This window comes from Macrobrachium nipponense, chromosome 9, assembly GCF_015104395.2.
Source record: "Macrobrachium nipponense isolate FS-2020 chromosome 9, ASM1510439v2, whole genome shotgun sequence".
Lineage (NCBI taxonomy): Eukaryota > Metazoa > Arthropoda > Malacostraca > Decapoda > Palaemonidae > Macrobrachium > Macrobrachium nipponense.
The window spans coordinates 53,638,083-53,657,554 of NC_061110.1; the positions used below are offsets into that span (position 1 = coordinate 53,638,083).

The window sequence follows — 19,472 nt, forward strand, 5'->3', positions numbered from 1 at the left end:
CTCCGAGTTAACGACGCTTTTAAAAAACGCATACTATGATAAAAATCCTTTATAGTTTAGCACAGTATATTAATAAAAAATAAGTTTCTGGTTAGATTACAACAAAAATTTTTGAGATTATGATGATTTTCGACACTTTTATGTTGTATTTTTCTATGTTTTTTAGTGATGCCTCATATGCGGAACTAGTTTCCGAGCTGAATGAATACATACTAGTTTACATATAACAGTCCAAAAGCGCAAATAATGAAAAAATCATTGCTTGTTTCCAGTAATAATAACAAACGAAGTTTCTGGTTAGATTACAACGCAAATTCCAAGTATCCAAAGAGAGACATTATCCAGTAATTTGATCAGAGAGAGAGAGAGAAGAGAGAGAGAGAGAGGAGAGAGATGAGGAGAGAGAGAGAGTTGGAGAGAGAGATGAGAGAGAGAGAGAGAGGCGTCTTCCGACGCTCCGAGTTAAGGACAGAGAAGTGTTCGTTTCGTTAAAACGGCCTCTGACTCATGCCAGTAAATGTTTTGTTGATACTAATAATATAAGCCTATTTAAAGATACGTTTACTTTAATTAGTCTATATGATACGTAAATAGTAATCAACTGTTCTTGTAGCCCTCAATATTTGGCAAAATCGAAGTATCCAAAGAGAGACATTATCCAGTACGTAATTTGATCAGAGAGAGAGAAGAGAGAGAGAGAGAGAGAGAGAGAGAGAGAGAGAGAGAGAGAGAGAGACGCTTTGGCAACAATGGTCTCGGGGGTTTTATAGCTTCCTTCTGCTTGATGATCGTGGATATTGTAGAAGGATTTCGACCATACTCGTTTTGCCAAATCGACGATACGAACGCCACGTTCATGCTTTGCTATAATTTCATGTTTTGCTTCCATCGAAATAATTTCTTGGGTTTTTTCTTATCACCTGCTTTGTCTTTAGCTTTGAGACCCATGGTTAATAATAAAATAGACAAAATAACACGAAAAATAGGCGCAAATACAACGAACTAAACAACGACGTGTTAACATGCAGGACCAACAAACAAACAGACTGAACGCCATTTATCGGTCGCCTATACAACTAACACTCATCGCAAAATCGTATCTCAATATTTCGTTGTATATCAAACGCTTGTATTTTCGCAAATTTTCTGTTATATCTCAAAACATTCGTATATTAGGGCAATCGTATGTCAAGTTTCCAATGTAATTTGATCAGAGAGAGAGAAGAGAAGAGAAGAAGAGAGATGATGAGAGAGTAGAGAGGGAGAGAGAGACGAGAGAGGAGAGAGAGAGAGAGAGAGAGAGAGAGAGAGAGAGAGAGAGAGAGAGGAGAGAGACGCTTTGGCAACAATTGTCTCGGGGATTGACGTAACGTTTATTTTCTGAACAGATAGGACAGAGAAGTGTTCGTTTCATTAAACAGCCTCTGACTCATGGCAGGAAATGTTTTGTTGATACTAATATATAAGCCTATTTAAAGATACATTTACTTTAATTAGTCTATATGATACGTAAATAGTAATCAGCTGTTCTTGTAGCCCTCAAGATTTTGCAAAATCACTCCAGGTTGTACATAAAACTTCAAGAATGTAGTGTCACCGAGGATTACAATAGTTTTTACCTTCAAGAACCAGCATTCTTTATGAAAATAACTCCAGGTTGTACATAAAACTACAGGAAACAACATGTAGTGTAACCAAGGATTACAAGTAAGGTTTTTATAACTTTTTATTAGTTTAAGACATATTTCCAACGTCGTTCCGCTTACGACGATTTTCGGCTTACGACCGTCTCAAGAACGGAACCCCCGTCGTAACCCGGGGACTGCCTGTATTTCTTAATGATGTTACTGTCCATTCAGTTATTTTAATATTACTTGTCATTTCTTTTACTGGTGATGTTTTTATGTATGTTGTTATTGATGTTAATGTTACTAGTACGTATTCATAAATGTGAATTCAGTTGTTTTATAAACTGGTTGACAGGTAGTCGTCAGTTTTTTCATTTCTGTAAGTAATGGGGTCATTGGACAATTCCTTTCCTTCTTTTGACTTGTTGGGGTGTTGAGTAGTTTAGTGATCTAGACGGATATTGTTTCTGTTTGTAATGGCTTTCTATACATATTTTTAACATTTTTATTTTTTCACTTTGCTTTTGGGAGAGCTTTCTTGCTCAGTCATTTTGTGTTCTGCATTAATTTGTGACCCGAAGATGTGTAAAATACACGGAAGTACTTGACACTCTGTCTTTTTATTTTGAACTTTTCCTAATGGTTTCTGCTAATAAACAAAATCACACGCTTACTTTTGTAACTTAGTATTAGTACGTACCATGTGCAACAAAGTAATTACGATAGTAACTTGCTCCTTGGTCCACAGCTTCTATTGTTAGAGGGCATCTGATGTAAGGACAAAGTGTTGATCTCCAATGAGATTGTCCAACTGGAGGCTCCAGTAGACCTATGGTTGATGCTGTTACAGGTCTATACAAAACTAGGGGATTTACAGAGCAACCAGGTTGTGAACCACAGCCCCAATCTCTGCTTAAGCTTACCACACGTTCTCCTTCACCACCTAGTTCATTTCGAAAAAAGGGGCAGCTGAAAATACAAATTTAAATTAAAAACAATCACTGGAATCCTACTTCATAAGTCTTCAAAAATCATATCAATTACAAATCAAGCAAGTAGGTATGAAGGATAATGGTTGATACTCTTCAATGTTCTATCTCCTCTTTCATTTGTATGTATTCTTTTATATAGGGAGGTGCCACTGTTTTACATAAATGCAGGGAGTCCTACTTTTATACATATCACACAGGTATGTTCCCTTTGGCAACCTACAAAAAATCTGTAGTCCCTGGCATGTAGTTTCCAAATTAACCACAGAAAAAATGGGAAGACACCTATGTACACTCAGCATTAGAATATATATTGACTGAATAACCCCTGTCATATAGTATTATAATAGTAAACATCATCTAGAGTACATATTTTCACTTTACACTTCCTTAAATGTTAATTCATACTGAACAATGTCTCAAATCTAAAACTTGAGATAAATAGTTTTATGCAAATTAACCCTCTTATGCCGATTGGACGTATTAAATGTCGAGATAAATTGTCTCCCGGGTGCCGATTGGACCGTATTAAACGTCGACATAAAAAAAAGTTTTTTTTTTAAATTCGCGGAAAATTACGATTATAGACTACCAACCGAAAACTTTCGAATCACGCGCCTTGGGGGAATGCTGGGAGCTACGGATCAAGGTGTTGTTTTGTTTACAATCGTTACGCAGGCGCGCAAGCACGAATTTCTTTCTTGCCGCACTAAAAAGTATCAGTGACACATCTCAGCAATTATTTCTTCACTTTGACATAATTTTTGCACCATTTTAAATTAGCCGTTACATGGAGTATTATATATGAAAATGTGAGCAATTTCATGTAGAATACAACAAAAAAACTCATGATTGTAGCTTTTATCAGTTTTGAAATATTTTCATATAAATAATGATAAGTGCCAAAATTTCAACCTTCGGTCAACTTTGACTACCGAAATGGTAGAAAACGCAATTGTAAGCTAAAACTCTTATATTCTAGTAATATTCAATCATTTACCTTCATTTTGCAACAAATTGGACGTCTCTAGCACAATATTTCGATTTATGGTGAATTTATGAAAAAAAACTTTTTCATTAAGTCCGCGCGGTAACTCTCCCGAAAAAATCATACATGCGATTGTCGTAATGTTTGCACCATTTTAAATTTGCCGTTACATAAAGTTTTATATATGGAAATGTGCACAATTTCATGCACAATACAACTAAAAACAACCCATGGTTGTAGCTTTCATCAGTTTTGAAATATTTTCATATAAATAACGTGCCAAAATTTCACCTTCGGTCAACTTTGACTCTACCAAAATGGTCGAAAAATGCAATTGTAAGCTAAAACTCTTATATTCTAGTAATATTTAATCATTTACCTTCATTTTGCAAAAGATTGGAAGTCTCTAGCACAATATTTTGATTTATGGTGAATTTATGAAAAAAAAGAAATCTTTTCCTTACGTCTGAGTGGTAACTCTTCCGAACAAAATCAGAAATTTTTTCGTGTGATTGTCGTAATGTTTACAACATTTTAAATTAGCGTTACATAAAGTTGTATACGTATATGAAAATGTGCGCAATTTCATGTAGAATACAACAATAAATGATTGAAGTTGTAGCTTTTCTCATTTTCAAAAAAAAAAAAACAAAATATTTTGCATATAAATCACAATAAATAGAAAAAAAAAAAACCGACGTTCGGTATCAACTTTGACTCTACCGAAATAGTCGAAAAACGCAATTTTAAAGCTAAAACTCTTACAGTCTAATAATATTTCAGTCATTTATCTTCATTTTGAAACAAATTCGAAGTCTCAAGCAAATTATTTAGATTTAAGGTGAATTTAAAAAAAACTTTCCTTCCCTCCGCTCGCGGATTCTCTGCCACAAATCTCCGAAATGCGTAAATCGCATTATCGTTATATTTGCTCCGTTTCATATTAGGCATTTCATAGAGTTTTATATATGAAAATGATTGCTATTTCATGTAGAATACAACTAAAAATAATTGAAGGTAGTAGCTTTTCTCATTTTCGAAATATATTTGCATGTAAAAAAAATATATACAAAAAATTTGACATTCAGTTAACTTTAACTCGTCCGAAATGGTCGAAAACTGAAATTGTAAGCTAAAAACCTTACAGAATAGTAATATTCAATCATTTATCTTCAATTTGAAACAAATTGGAAGTCTCATTAACAATATTTAGATTTATGGTGAATTTTTGATAAAACATTTTTTTACATCCGCGCGTTACGAATTCATGCATCATTTTGTGATAATATTTTCTCTGTGTTGCTTTGATAATTTTACAATGTGTTGTATACCAAAATGATTGCAATTTAGTGTACAATACAACGAAAAAAAAATTGCCTCGTTAGCTTTAACCGTTTTGCTCACAGCACGATTTGAATACAATTATATATGAAATTTGGTTTTCGCGCTATCATATATCGCATTATTTATATATGATAATGATTTTTTTTTTCATTTCTGACGGTTGCATACTAAACTTCAGGCAATGACAAAAAAAGGAGCCAAAAATGAACTCTTAATCTTAAAAACTATGCGCGCTGTGATTTTAAAAAAAAAACAAAAAAAATATTTTTCCGCTTTGGCGCTCACTCCGAGACCGCCTCGGCATACGGGAGTCGGTTTTTATTTTACCACTTCGGCGTAAGAGGGTTAATATACTACTAGAACAAAGTGCGTCCTCGACTTATGGCAACACAGACTTACGGCGATTTGATCTTATGGCACTTTCATGTTGCATCAAGGCGCTATTGATGACAAGTTAACGGTGCTTATGGTGCCGTCAACATCAAGTTACTGTGCCAAAACTTGAGTTAATGCACCGTAAGCACTGTTAAAGGTGAAAAATCAACTTCAGCCAGAAATCAACTTCAGGCAAAAAGTAAAGCGGATCCCCGCCATAAGCAGAAAATGCATCGTACTCACAACACACAGTTAAATTTTCATGCTCCTGGTATATCTATATCTATAATTAGTGAAAACATAAAATAGTTTAAATTGAAGCAAAGCTTAAATTTGAGATTTGGGCTATTATTTATTTAATTTTTTTACATTAGCTGCATGCCAGCACATAAGACAAAAAAAAAAGTAAGATGATGAGAATTCAGGATGAAGAAAATGAGAAGGAATACTATACTATGTGTACAAAATTATTCATATATTTAACCTTTTTATAATAGTATTAAACCAATACCAGAACCATACTACCACTTATGAGCTGAGTTATCTTGAAAGCAAGATGTCAATATGAACAATATTAATTTCTTTATTATTTTGACGTTCCAAACTGATATTCTTTACTTTACCAGTTTTTACTTCCTTTCCTTTATGCACCTTACTTGACACCTTTTCAGTTCTCAATTGTTAAGGTTCTTTTTGAAGCTATTGGCTACTGGTTGATCCAAAAACCTCACTAACAATTTTGCATCATTATATTCAGTTGTGGTCCAATCAGACAAGAAAATATCACAAATTCTTAGTATTTTGTATTTTTCTTAGCTATACTTACCCCAAACTACTATCGTAGAGAATCTTGGATGTTAATCCGTACAGGCCAGAAAAAAGTGGTATTCCCTCCCGACCCCCAGCCAGGTCGTGCCTCAGGGTTGAAGATCACAACCTATGACCCAACCTGCAGCCCCTTCCACACATCTAGAGCTCCTGCCCTCAGATACACAGGGAAGACAGGCTGGGAATAAAAACTCTGTAGTTCAGGGTAAGTATGGCTAGGAAAAATACAATTTACTAAGAATTTGTGATTTGTTCTGACGCCGTATACTTACCCCGAACTACTATCATAGGAGACTTAATCTTCAGGAGGCATGAGTATCTAGGGAAGGGTAGGTCATGTCTAAGGAAGAGGTCCTCCTTCAGGAAGGAAGGAAGAGGTCCTCCTTCAGGAAGGAAGGAGAGGGGGGGGGGGGGACCCACCTTGCTAGATTAGGGCAAAGGGGGGGATGGAATCCGCTGGATAGAAACAGACCCAGACTAGAGGGGAGGTAGAGCGAAATACTACTATCTATGCGTGTAATGCAATGGTTTGTAAGCATATACTATCCCTCACATAGACTCACCTGATAACCAAAGCATCTTGTCATGTACGTCGAAGGCCCAGTTAGGAATGAAGGGGTGGGGGGAAGGGGTAGGATACGGAGGATGAACACACCTTATACACGCACACACCCATTCATACGACGAACACCCCAGGCTGGACTATACCCTCTGCTGGCCTGCCACCACCAGCCCTCAATCTCAAAGGAGTCAAGGGACCCCTCCTATTGCAATCCTTGAGGTAATGGGCCTTAAAGGTGGACTGCCTCTTCCACACCCCTGCCCGGAAGACCTTGCTGACGGCCAGGTTCCTGGCAAAGGACAGGGAGGTGCTTATACCTCTGATGTCATGGGGCTTCGCGCCTTGGGGGGGGGAAGACCAGCTCCCTAGTAGGCCCTCCTCATGGTTTCCCTCAATCAGAAGGAGATGGTGTTTTTCGAGACCATCTTCTTCTCATGCCCGGTAGAGACAAACAGGTTCTGAATACCGGGGCGGAGTCCCTCTGTCCTGCTGAGGTACTTCCTTACCACCCTGACCAGGCAAAGGAGCAGGTCCTTGGTATCCTATGACTTAGGCAGGGCTGGGGATGGAGAACTCCACAAACCGCTCGTCCACTACCGATGGGTTCTGAGCCTTGCCATGAAGGACGGCATGAACCTGAAAGTTAGGTCTTTCCCATCCCCTTGATTGGGAGGGGACCTCCCATAGGAGAGGCCGTGAAGCTCCCCACCCTCTTGGAGGATGCTAAGGCTAAGAGGAAAGCCGTCTTGAGCGTGAGCGCCCTGTCTGTAATATCTTTGAGGGGTTCGAAGAGGGGCTTTTGCAATGCATCCAGGACCCTGGCCATGTCCCAATGAGGCACTGCCAGGGACCTGGGGGGGGGGGGGGTGGTGCCTGCTCACAGTCCCTAATGAGCAAGATGGCCTTGGAATTACCCAGGTCTACACCTCTCTGATAAAAGACCTGGCTCAAAGCCGCCCTGTCCCCCTTGATGGCTGCGATGGAGAGGCCCCTTTTGTCCTCCCTCAGGTGGACTAGGAATTCCGCGACATGGGGAATCTTGCTATGTAAGGGATCAAAGTTCTGCCCTTTCCCAACCAGGCCCTGAATAGTTTCCACTTTGCCTGGTAAAACTCCTGTGGTGGACTTCCTATGGCATACCCAACAGATGGGAGGCCACCTTGTATGAGAAGCCCCTCTTGCTTTAGAAGGTCCGGCCTTCGGGGGAGCTCCCAGGGATCCTGGATGGAATCTCCAAGAGGTCCAGGAACCAGTCCCTGTCCAGCCACCTGGGGGCTATGAGGGTCATGACAGTGCCTTTGGAGGTCCAGAGTCGATTGAGGACCTGACTGAGGACCCAGAAGAGGAGGAAAACATCATGAGGTCTAGTCCACCCAAGGGGTGCTGGGTTGCGCCTTCCCTTGAGGAGGAAAGGAATAGCCAATCCTCCAGTACTGCAAAAGGCGCATCCACCCTTATGAGGCCCAGGTGGACACAAGGGAGAACACCATCGTGAAGACCTGCGGCGCCGTGGACAGTCCAAAAACAGAGGGTCCTGAAACTGGTATGTCGTTCCCTCCCACCTTATGCGGAGGCACTTCCTACTGGAGGAGTGGACTGGGATCTGGAAGTACGCGTCCTTGAGGTCCAGGGACAGCATGTAGTCCCTTTCCCTCAAGGCCGCCAGCACAGAGTGAGGAGTCTCCATCTTGAACCCAGTCTTGAGGACGTATGTGTTTAAGATGGACAGGTCGATTCTGGTCTCCACCCCCCCGAAGCCTTCACCACCAGAAACAAGTGAACCCCAGGGAGTGATCTACAACTCGCTGGAGGGCTCCCTTCTCCAACAGAGACAGGACCTCCAGTCGAAGCGCCTCACCATGACAGGGGATCTGAGGGTTGAACACCCCGCTGTCCGGTTACCCTGTCAGGTGAGGTTTCACACTAGGAAGGGGATTTGGTGGAGCCATCCCTAAGGACCTGGGCAGTCCAGGGATCGGCCCCAACATCCTCCCAGTCCCGCCAATGATTGGAGAGGCAACCCCCCACCCAAGGTGTCAAGTCGGGAAGGAGGCCTCGCCTCCTACTTCCTTCAAGGGAAGCGGCAGCCTTTACCTCTGCGAGAGGCTGCAGACCTGGCTCTAAAAGAGGAGGAGGGCTGCGTTCTCTGAGGGCCCCAGCTTCCTGAAGACAGTTCTAACATACTCGAGGGGGGCTTTGCCCCCAGCCTGGGCCCTTGTTCGGCTTCTGAGTTTCTTGGCTACGCCGCGGAGCTGGTTGTCTGCATGACTAGGACGCCCCGCAGACAATGGAGTCCTAGCTCGCCTTCCTCCAGCGTTCTAGGGCTTCCTCTACCAGGCGATCAGGGAAAAGGGATTCCCCACCGGACATCGGAGCATTCCTGAGGGCCTTCGCCTCTCTGTCCGGAAAGCCCCTAGGAGGCGAGCAAGGACCGTGCCCCTCCTCCTTAAGACCCAGTTAGTCCATTGGGTCAGCAATTGGGTGGTCAGGAAGCCCAGCGACTTGCTCCCTGACAGAACCAACTCCTTGAAGGCGGCCAACTCGTTCTCATCCTGCAGGTCGTGCTCCGTAGCGAAACTGGCGAATGTGCCCGTCCAGTGATCCAGCCACGACGTGACATGGATGGAGGTCCACACCATGGATTCTATGGTCATGGCCTCCTGTTGAGAGAAGGAGACAGGGCCTGATAACTTCTCTCCTGAAAACCCGGGAGGAAAGAGGGCCCTCTACTGATTTCGGAGCTTCAGAGAGCCCAGGGGTCAGGAAGTTCTTGAGCCCCGCCACTACCTCCTCCACCTGCGCTGGCGCCTCAGCCGAGTACGGAGCCTGGGGAAGGGCAGGGAAGGTTTGGTCTCTACCTGGCCCCCAAGAGACGGTCTCCCGCCAAGACCCTCCTGGAGTCCGGGGGAGCGGGTGGCTCCGCCAACCCGTTCTTCACTCAGATCACCCCGAGCACCCTAAGGAACACAGAACCCTCGTCCATGGTGCCTTGGACCTCCAGGGGTTCTGCAGACTAACTTGAGCAAAGGCGTCCTCTTCGAATCTTCTCTCAACAAGGACGGCCCTGCCACCGGTTGCTGGGGTGGGGACGGTGGAGGGGAGGGCTGCCGGGTCGAACCGGAGCCATCTACTGCGAACTGCGATGCCCCACAGGGGGAGGGCCCACTGGAGCTGTAGGGGCCATCATAGGCCACCATACCGGATGGGGAGGAGTGGGAGCGCCGAGGTGGAACACTACGCTCAGCTCCACCCATGTCCGGTGGGAGCGGAGGTCCTGAACAGGACTGAGCCCGGCTGACCGGAGCGGAGGTCACTGGGGCCACCAGTGCCACAGGGGGACAACCACGGGAGGGACCTCGAGGGAGCGGGGTGCGCTCAGGAACTGACCTCAGAGATCGGGTGGCCTGCGAGCTGTGGTGTCTACGACGCGAGGAATCCTGATGACAGCCACTCCTGCTCCGACCCCTGCGGTCTCAGCTATGACAGGGAGATCTGGACCAACAATCCGGGGGGGAGTAAGAATGACCTCGACTTCTCCCGTAACGTCTCCTCTTGGAGCGATAGCGCCTCCTCCGGGAAGATCTGTAGACGATCTTCTCTTCTGATGAGATGCCACTTCTCATCTCTTCTGTGGCGGCTCCTGTCCCGGGGTGAGCGGGAGGGACAACAGGGGTGATCGCACAGGAACAGACAGAGAGGGCCTGCCCCTGGAGCTTCCTCTACTAGCATGAGCCTCCGTTCCGGTAGGGGGGAAGGAGGGCCCCCAGCCCAGGAAAACACCTCCTCCTCAGGAAGGGGGGGGGGGGGGGGTACCGACCCGAGGTACGGGGAGTGCCCGACCACGGGCTGGGGGAACCCCTGACAACTCTGTCAGCTCCTGCCGGCTACCTGGAAGCTCCCCCACCTCTGGTGAGGTGGCTGGGATCACGGAGGAGGACGAGGAAAGTCCCACGGGGACCCCGGGGGGGCCGAGCAGTGCACTCCGCAGTTGGCAGCAAATTCTTGGCAGAGCACAGCGCAGCAACCAGCGGGTTCATAGACGGAGTGCCCTGCAGACCACCACGCATCCAGCACTCCTGCAAAAAGGCAGAATCATCCACCAGCACATTCGTCACATTAAGAGAATCAGACACCTTGGGCCCCACCATTGGCGGGGTCCCAGCAACGGACTCACCAGGTCCCCTTGCTGGGAGGGGACAGGGAAACACTCCCGAAGCTTCTTCGGGGAATCCTGATGGAGAACAGGAGACGGAGAAGGTCCTCCAGGCCCACGGCTAGTACTCCTACTCCGTGGGAGCTCTGAAAGATTCTTCTTAGGAGGAGAACGAGGCTGCTTCTTCCGCTTGGTCGAAGCCAGATCCCACTGATGCTTCGACCACGCGACGCACTCTCCACACATGGCCTCACTCGAACAAGGGCGACCCCAACACTTGCTGCACAAAGTGTGGGGATCTATTTTGATAGGAGACAGAAAAGCCCCACAGGCCCTGCCCTCAGGACCTGGGCAATGCTGTTGAGATGAGGAATCCATCACACCAAAAAAAAAAAAAAAACATACAGACGGAGCAAACACACCACACACAGGGAAAGACAAAGGGAAACGGGCCAGTAACGGACGACAAGCTGAAACGTGTGAATGCTACAGCGACCAGGAAAGGACTGAAGGTCGGGGTCAAAGGTCATAATCTTCGACCCTGGGGCACGTACCTGGCTAGGGGTTGGATGGAATAACCAGTTTTTTCTGGTCGGTACCGGATTGACATCCAGGATTCTACTAAGATAGTAGTTTGGGGTAAGTATACAGCGTCGGAACAAATCACATTTCATCTCATGCATAATATCTCACACACAAGATTTTCTTCAAATATTTTTCATCATATTCTTGATGCATTTTTATTCCTTTTTATTTCATCCATCAATAACGTATGTACTTACAGTGGACCACCCATATTCACGGGGGATGGGTACCACACCCACCCGGGAATAGCTAAAATATGTGAATACTCAAAATCCTTCTAAAATTGCTTAGAACTGCCTATTTTGATAGTTAAAACACACACACACAAATAGCAGGGGTCAACTGTAAAGGTGGTACAGTACTGTAGTATTATACAATCATATAACTGGAAGACTCAAATCTGCTGTGGAAATGGGGACTTTGGTTTTGGTGAGAAGTCAGTTGGGGATAACAGACTGGTCATCTACATCTCTCCATTCAACAAGTTTTTTGCTACAGAATTGGTTCAAGGTAGAAAAAACTCATTACATGTTAGATTCCATGAGAAAGGATGACTGCATGTCCTTGGCAGATTTGAAAGATGTGTAGTTTCAGATGGTCATCCACCAGTTCTCCAGAACACCAATTTGGTTTCTTGTCTTGACCAGTCTATATGGCATCCTGCCTTGACCAGTCAAAACAGTGTCCTGCCTTATTTGTCAATATAGCTTCTTGCCATGACTAGTTACTATGGCTTCCTGACTTGACCAATTTCAATGGCACTTGGAAAATATAGAAATGGTTTGTGTTTAGCAAGAAGAAAAAGGGTTCTCATTTCACAATTATTAATTTGTGAAGGACAGCATTGACACTGTTTAAACTGGAAAGGACTTTTGAAAAATTGAGAGCGAGAATGGTTTCGTGGACTGTATTCATTTTTTACTTGAATCTAACTATGCATAAGGGTATACATTTTAGCTAGACCCTTATTTCTGGCTATAGTACCATTTTAATAAAATTAAATGTGATATTTTTATAAAATAAGATTCTATGTTTAATTACCAAGTAGTTACATAGCTATAGTTTCTACCCGTCAGCAGCTGGAATTCTTGAAAATCGCTGTAGTAATTGCGGGGGATGGGGACCACAACTACCCGCATTATCACACCACTCATAAATGCCTAGGCTATACCCTAACTACCTACTGCAATAGTTAAAACACCGAAGATGTCCTACCTATAAAAATTCTTATAGGCTAACTGTCTATTTTAATACAGTTCAAATACCAAATAAACCTTAAACCATCATATGGGTACTCACTATTGATATATCCAGCCTAGCCTAAGTTGATGGTGATACACATGTACTTACTGCAACTTGAAACTATCACACACACATTGCCTGCTCCTATTAGTAGTAGTAGTAGAAGGAATCCTTGAAACGGCTTCCTTGCTCGTTTTATTTCGCCTTTGTTTGTATGTGTGTAAGTTTTGTCTCTATAATGCCATAAATCTTTTATACATTCTATCCTATTTTCAATTTCCCCTTCATCAGATCTACAAACAAAAGTATATTACCTAATAATTCCTCTTTATTTTCATGATATGGCTGTTACACAAAACTATATTTTGTGAATGAATACATTTATCAAAAAATTATTTACTGTAATGATTACAGAACCGTACTGTAATATTAATGTGTCAACAGCAAAATACAGTAATAAGAGTCTATTTTTGTCTTTTGTTTTCGTTGAAAATCAGCCAATGGACACTTATAACCATAAGAATTATTTAGGAAAACAATTTAGTTGCTAAAAGCAAATTTATTATTGGAGATAAAAGTTTATAATACAGTATAATAAACAACATTGTGTTGTTTACACATGAAATTCGTATTTTAAATATTTTTACAGTGATAAGAGATGAAACATCAATACTATTCTCATATTATTGTATCATGAGATACTACGGTAAATCTAAGCCAGTATTCCGCAGAGCAGCCAATGTTTTGGTTTGGAAATCAGCTGATGGCGAATACGATTTGTTTTGCCATATTAAACGCAATTTTGAGTGAATTTACTTGCTTTTAGTAAGCATAAACGAATATCTAGATACTTGACTTATATGAGACGAGGTTATTTTTCCTTAGGTGACGTGCTTTTAGGAGGAAATATTACTTGAATATGTCTCGTTGTGATTGTGTTTTTTTCCGTTAACAGATTACGTTGACGGCATTTTTATTGAGTAAAACAATACGTGATTCATTCGCAATTTTCCTTTATATCATTGTAATACGAACTTTACGTTTTCTATCTTTTATTGGCGTGCAACCAACAGTGGTGAAATGTGTTCTTTCAAGCACAGTAGTTTTGATTAAAATTATTTTATCTCAATTTTATCTACGGTTGTGTTTGATGGCATACGTTTACTGGAGTTTTATCCTTGTTGCCGATGCACGATAATGGTCATTAGCAGCTTGAACAGTTTTCTCAGCTTCAGCTATAGCTAGGTTTAAATTAAACATGATATTGTTATGATACAATAAAGTTTGTTCATACTTACCTGGCAGATATATATATAGCTGTATTTTCTGAAGTCCGACAGAATTTAAAAACTTCCGACACACGCAGTGGTCGGCCAGGTGGTTGTACCCATTCCCGCCGCTGGGGAGGCGTGGGTATCAGGAACCATTCCCATTTTCTCATAATTTTTATTTCCACTGTCCCCTGAGGGGAGGTGGGTGGGTACTTGATTATATATATCTGCCAGGTAAGTATGAACAAACTTTATTGTATCATAACAATATCATTTTGTTCATGAAACTTACTTGTCAGATATATATATAGCTGAATCCCACCTTTGGAGGTGGGAAGGGACAGAATAGAAGGATTTTGGGAAACAAATGCATGCAGATGATTTACATCTTGGTTCCACCTGTTAGCATAGCTGACTTCGTGATTACTGTCACCCAAGTCTGCTTCTGCTTTACTAGAGTTGCCAGCGAGGTAGAGACCTATAAAGCTGGTGCACTCCAGATGATCTGTCAACGGGGGCGTGACCACAATGTGACTAGACCATATTGACCATACCATGAGGGCTAAGAAGTAAAATAAATATATATATATAAAATATATATATCACCACCTGACCAACCTAGCCAAAGTTAAGGTGTTTTAACTAAGGCTTAAGAGTTAAGAAGTCGCCGTTGTCGGCGACTCAACAACTAAATTAAGAGCTCTTCCTAACCATTTTCTACAGGATAGGATGAGTGGTACTTCTTGCTCCCAAGATTGTGTCTGCAGACACGTTATGGCCCTAGCGAGCAGCAGATCTCATATGCCATCTCACATCTCGCAGGGAGTGTGAAGTGAACACAGAGTTGCTTCGCTAAAACATGGTACTCAGGATGTTGCTGAGTGCCATGCTCTGTTGAAATGCTTCCGAGGCCGCGCCCTAACCTCGTGAGCATTCAGATAAAAAGATTTCAAATCTTTGTGCAAACACAATGAAGGAGCATTTTTTGAAAGAACTCCTTAACACTAAAGCCAGGGTGTTCTTCGATATGGGCAGTCTGGTCTTTTTCGGAACACTGCAGATTGCCCGAATGACTTCAACTTTCTTGAGTTTTATGTAGATAAAACTTGAGAGACCCGACAGGGCACAGGACTCTCTCTGGCTCCTGCCCACTAACTTGTGCCATCCTTGCTTCCAAGCTCCTGGCCCAAGGACAAAACGGGTTTCCATTCTTAGGCCACAACGTAAGGCTTAGAGAGCACACTGCCTTGTGTTCTCTAAAGCCAAAACTTCTTAAAATCTCACTAACCCTCTTTGTCGTATCTAGGGTGGTTAGAAGAAGGCCTTCCTGATCACATGCAAGAAGTTAACAGGTAGGAGAGGTTCGAATGCTTTGACATCAAGAACTTCAGACTACGTCCAAGTTCCATATTGAAAGCTTCGATCTGGGGACATGCACAGTCAGTCCGTCTGTACTAAAGTCAGGTGACCGACCAGTTGACCAGTCAGAAAATCAAGACAGCAAGGCTGTACCCTGAAGACCATAAGGCACTATTCTTTGCTGAAGGATGAGTGTCTGGACTGCCTGGGCAATTCAATCTAAGCAAACCTTGGGGGTGTATCAACGCAACCCAACGTCGTCAGCGAATCAACTCCTGACTCGAGCTTCTGGTGCCAGGAGAAAGGAGCGAGGAGCAAAAAGGCGATTCAGTCCCGAAGGAAGAATGCCTGACAGTCCAACCTGGTCTCATGTTACACAATCATCGGGGGTGTATAAACGCAACCGACTTCGTCAACAAGAAACTCAGGGCTACTATATGTCGCCTGATCTCGCACGAGTGTCTGACTCCGAGAAAACAGGTGAGACAAAAAGTAGATGGTGAGCGAGTTTCGAGATTCCACAGAACTCAAAGATTGTGAAGGGCTTTGTTGTTTGACAGACGCAAATCTCTGAGCCCAAAGGCCGTCAACAACATATTTGCGTATTCTTTAATAGTTGTGACTGCCAGCTTATCCCATTCTTCAGACGGAAATGGAAGACTGGTAATCTTATTCCTGTCAACATCTCGATAGTCTGAACGTTAGTCAGACTCAGAGCGGAGAGGTTATAGGTACCTTTCGAGTTAGAGTAGACCGACTCTCTCGGAAAAGGTCCTTGGAAAGTGAACTAGGAAGTATGTGACCTCTGTGAATCCAGGATCCTGAAGGCCAACATGGGGCGATCAGCGTCATTGTCGCTCCCTGTGACGTCATAAATCCTCTTATTACATTTCCTAAGCGAATGAAAAAAGGGGAAAAGACTAAACATCCATCCCCGTTCAATATCATAGGATGGCGTTTAATGGTACCGATCCCGGATCGAGAATAAGGGAGCAGAGAAGAAGCCTCTTCATCCTCAACATATCAAAGAGAAGAATGAAAGGGCGTCCCTAAAGTCTCCACAACTCTCAACTTACTTCTAAAGAAATATTCCACTCAGAAGTCAATAGTTGCTGCCGTCGATCGAGACGATTCGTACAGACTTTTGCAATCCTGTAACGAACCTCTAGAGGATCGTTACATTCTACGCCTGTTGTTATAATAGGCTCTTTCTCGTAAACTCGAACAGGGATCGAGAGAAGATACTTCTTAAGATATGAGAGAGCTGTGGAATATCAGAGTTGATCTGGACCACTGGTTCCCAAAAACTCGCTCGGCGTCCACTGGCGAGCAGCGAGCACGGCTCGGCTCCACTGCGCGCTCGTATCCACTGGCGTGCTCGCGTCCACTGGTGCGCGCTTGGCGTGCACCCGCGCGCGCCTGGCGTCCATCCGAACGTCCCGTCCAAGCCGAGCGTCAAAGAAGCGTGCAGAAAAGCGTCACGCTCCTGACAGGCGTCAAAACAAGCGAGAGAAACTGCCTTCAGGGAAAAGCGAGATACATCTCGGAGAGAAATCCGACTGCACGAAACAGTCTCAGGAGAAGGGTTGATCGTGTGAGAATACGAGGGGCGAGGGAACGCCTTCTATTCTCACAGTAACAAAGCTCGGACGTCCGCTCTCAAAAGCGTCCTGCTACTAAGACTTCTTTTTCATATTTCTTGGTGGAAAGACGTACACGTGATCAGGCGACGTTCGCCTTCTTACTTCTCACTGGAACGCATAACGAGAGAGAGGACGTGAAGCGTCCTCTTCTATAAAGCTTCTATTTAGAGGGCGCGAGTCCTTCCGAAAGCTCCAACCCCTGCGCGGGGAGGACGCTTCGGAGGACGAGAAGCAATCCTTCAGGATTCGTGCATGTGCACGCACTTAGGCAGTCTGGGAATTTTCATCAGAAACTGCCGAAGGCACGCCAGATCGGTGGGGGTTTCTCGTAACCCTCCTTCGGCTTTCGACATGCTCTCTCCCCGGGTCCTGGGAGTCAAGCAGAGGTCCCGGCTAGAGGCGAAATAAGGCCGATCTGACGCACCCTCCACTACACAAGGGGCACTGTCACTGCACTTAGCCACTTCACTATTGCTCTCTAAAGCAAGCACTTTCGATTCTAAGATACGAATCGAAAGAGTATTAGAGAAAGGGCAATAACCTCTACAGACACTGTTTAGGGCCCGAAGGCAACATTACAGGGTTTTGAGAAAAAAACCAATAACAGAAGTAGCACTACTTCACAACAATGAAGGAGAGCGATCACCTCTCGCAGACATATTCATAACCCGTAGGCCATACTACAGGGTTAGGCAAAAAAAAGTCTACAGGAAGGTTAGCAGGTTCACTACCCTGACTTTGTTTACTGATATTGCGTACATACGAATCATACATTTTCCTTACGGAAATTAGACATGTTTACTGATTAATTGCGTACATACGAATCATACGTCTTCCTTACGGAATTAGACAAAGTCTCACACTCCTTACATGACAAATTTCAACAAAGAAGCAAGACTCATACCCCTCGTGCATACCAAGTGCGGATCTACCGAAGCTTTCGGTAGCCACACCCTATCTTTGCAGACAACACCCTCTGAAACTAGCCTAACTAGATTCAGATATCTTATGCAAAAATGAATCAAATTCAAATCAATTTAAGATAGCGTATGCCTAGCCACAAATCCAAGTAAATAAATTAAAAGACAATTAGGATACTTAGCGGCAATGAAGTTTCCAAAATCTGAGACGGAGGTACTGGAAACAGGTGTTTCCAGCACCGGCGACAGAAAAATTATGAATAGAAAATGGGAATGGTTCCTAATACCCGCCTCCCAGCGGCGGGAATGGGTACTAACCACCTGGCCGACCACTGCGTGTGTCGGAAGTTTTTAAAATTCTGTCGGACTTCAGAAAATACAGCTATATATATATCTGACAGGTAAGTTTCATGAACAAAAGTATATTTCCTTATTGATCTTTGATCTATAGATATTTTATCTATAGCGAATAAAGTTATTACATTAAGATATCTCAGTTCTATTCCACATAACGTCATTTATAACAACTACGGTAATAGTGTACTATAATACGATGATTGAAATGTACAAGCCAAACATCTGTTGTTATCCAATTTGGTTGTACAGTGGACCCCCCGTATTCGCGTTCTCCAGATTCGCGGATTTCTCTCGGGAACGTTTCCCTGCATTATTCGTGGAAAATTCGTGCATTCGCGGTATTTTTCTATGGTAAATATCCGCAAATTCCTGGTTTTTTTGATGAATTTCATCATAAAATGCACTTTTTGTGATAAAACTATTAAAAAAACCATGTATGAAAATTTTTAGTGGGTTTTTCTTGAGTTTTAACTAACAAAATAGGCTGTTTTTAGCATTTTTATAAGGGTTCCAAACATTCGCGGGTTCTAACTATTCATGGGGGGTCTGGTACGCATCCCCCGCAAATACGGGGGGACCACTGTACTTAGAACAAAAAAAGTTGTTTCTCGTTCGTTTGTATAGCGTTAAAACCATACTTTCATCATTCTCTTTTGCTGTTTTTGAACTTATGTAACTAGAAGATGAAATAAAGTTAGGATATTGTAATTTGGTCTCTCATAAAATCGGATTATCGTAAGACGAATTATCGTAACTTGAACACTACAGCTACCTGTACACTGTATAAAACCTTATTATATCTACATACTCTAGACATCCAAAAGATTAAAGATAGGCTTTTTTCAATTAACAGTATTTATAATACTATAATGTACTGTACAGTACTACTCTAAAGTAAATTCTATAGTACTATACTGCATACATATACGTATTACTTATTACGCCATTGCGGGAATTACAGTGCCAAATTTGAACTGGTCTAGGGCGCTGTTAAATGGTCTAGTATTCTGAAAGGTGTGCGGCAGCCGTAGACTTTAAAATCGCTTAGCGTCAGCGATCAGGAACGGAACCCCTGCCACTAACCGAGGGCGCCGCCTGTATACCAACACGGACAAATCAGTGACACTGCAATACATACCCGCGATATAGACTGAGAAGCAATCCAAGGAAAACCCTGTGGCTAACTGACCTCACGACTGCTGATCTGTGACTTAGGGATGACCCACTG

At 43.2% G+C, this 19,472-nt stretch overlaps 2 protein-coding genes across 5 annotated transcripts in view; one reads left to right on the forward strand and one right to left on the reverse strand.

Annotated features, from left to right (window-relative positions):
- The window catches only part of LOC135218583 (signal-induced proliferation-associated 1-like protein 1), a 39,017-nt gene extending 36,418 nt beyond the window's left edge, over positions 1-2,599 (reverse strand). The window contains exon 1 of the mRNA XM_064254995.1: positions 2,329-2,599. The gene's annotated coding sequence lies outside the window, so the exon portion shown is untranslated. The remainder of the gene's footprint in view (positions 1-2,328) is intronic.
- Positions 1-19,472, forward strand: part of LOC135217977 (signal-induced proliferation-associated 1-like protein 2) — a 273,679-nt gene that overhangs the window by 138,167 nt on the left and 116,040 nt on the right. The gene's annotated exons all lie outside the window — the stretch shown is intronic.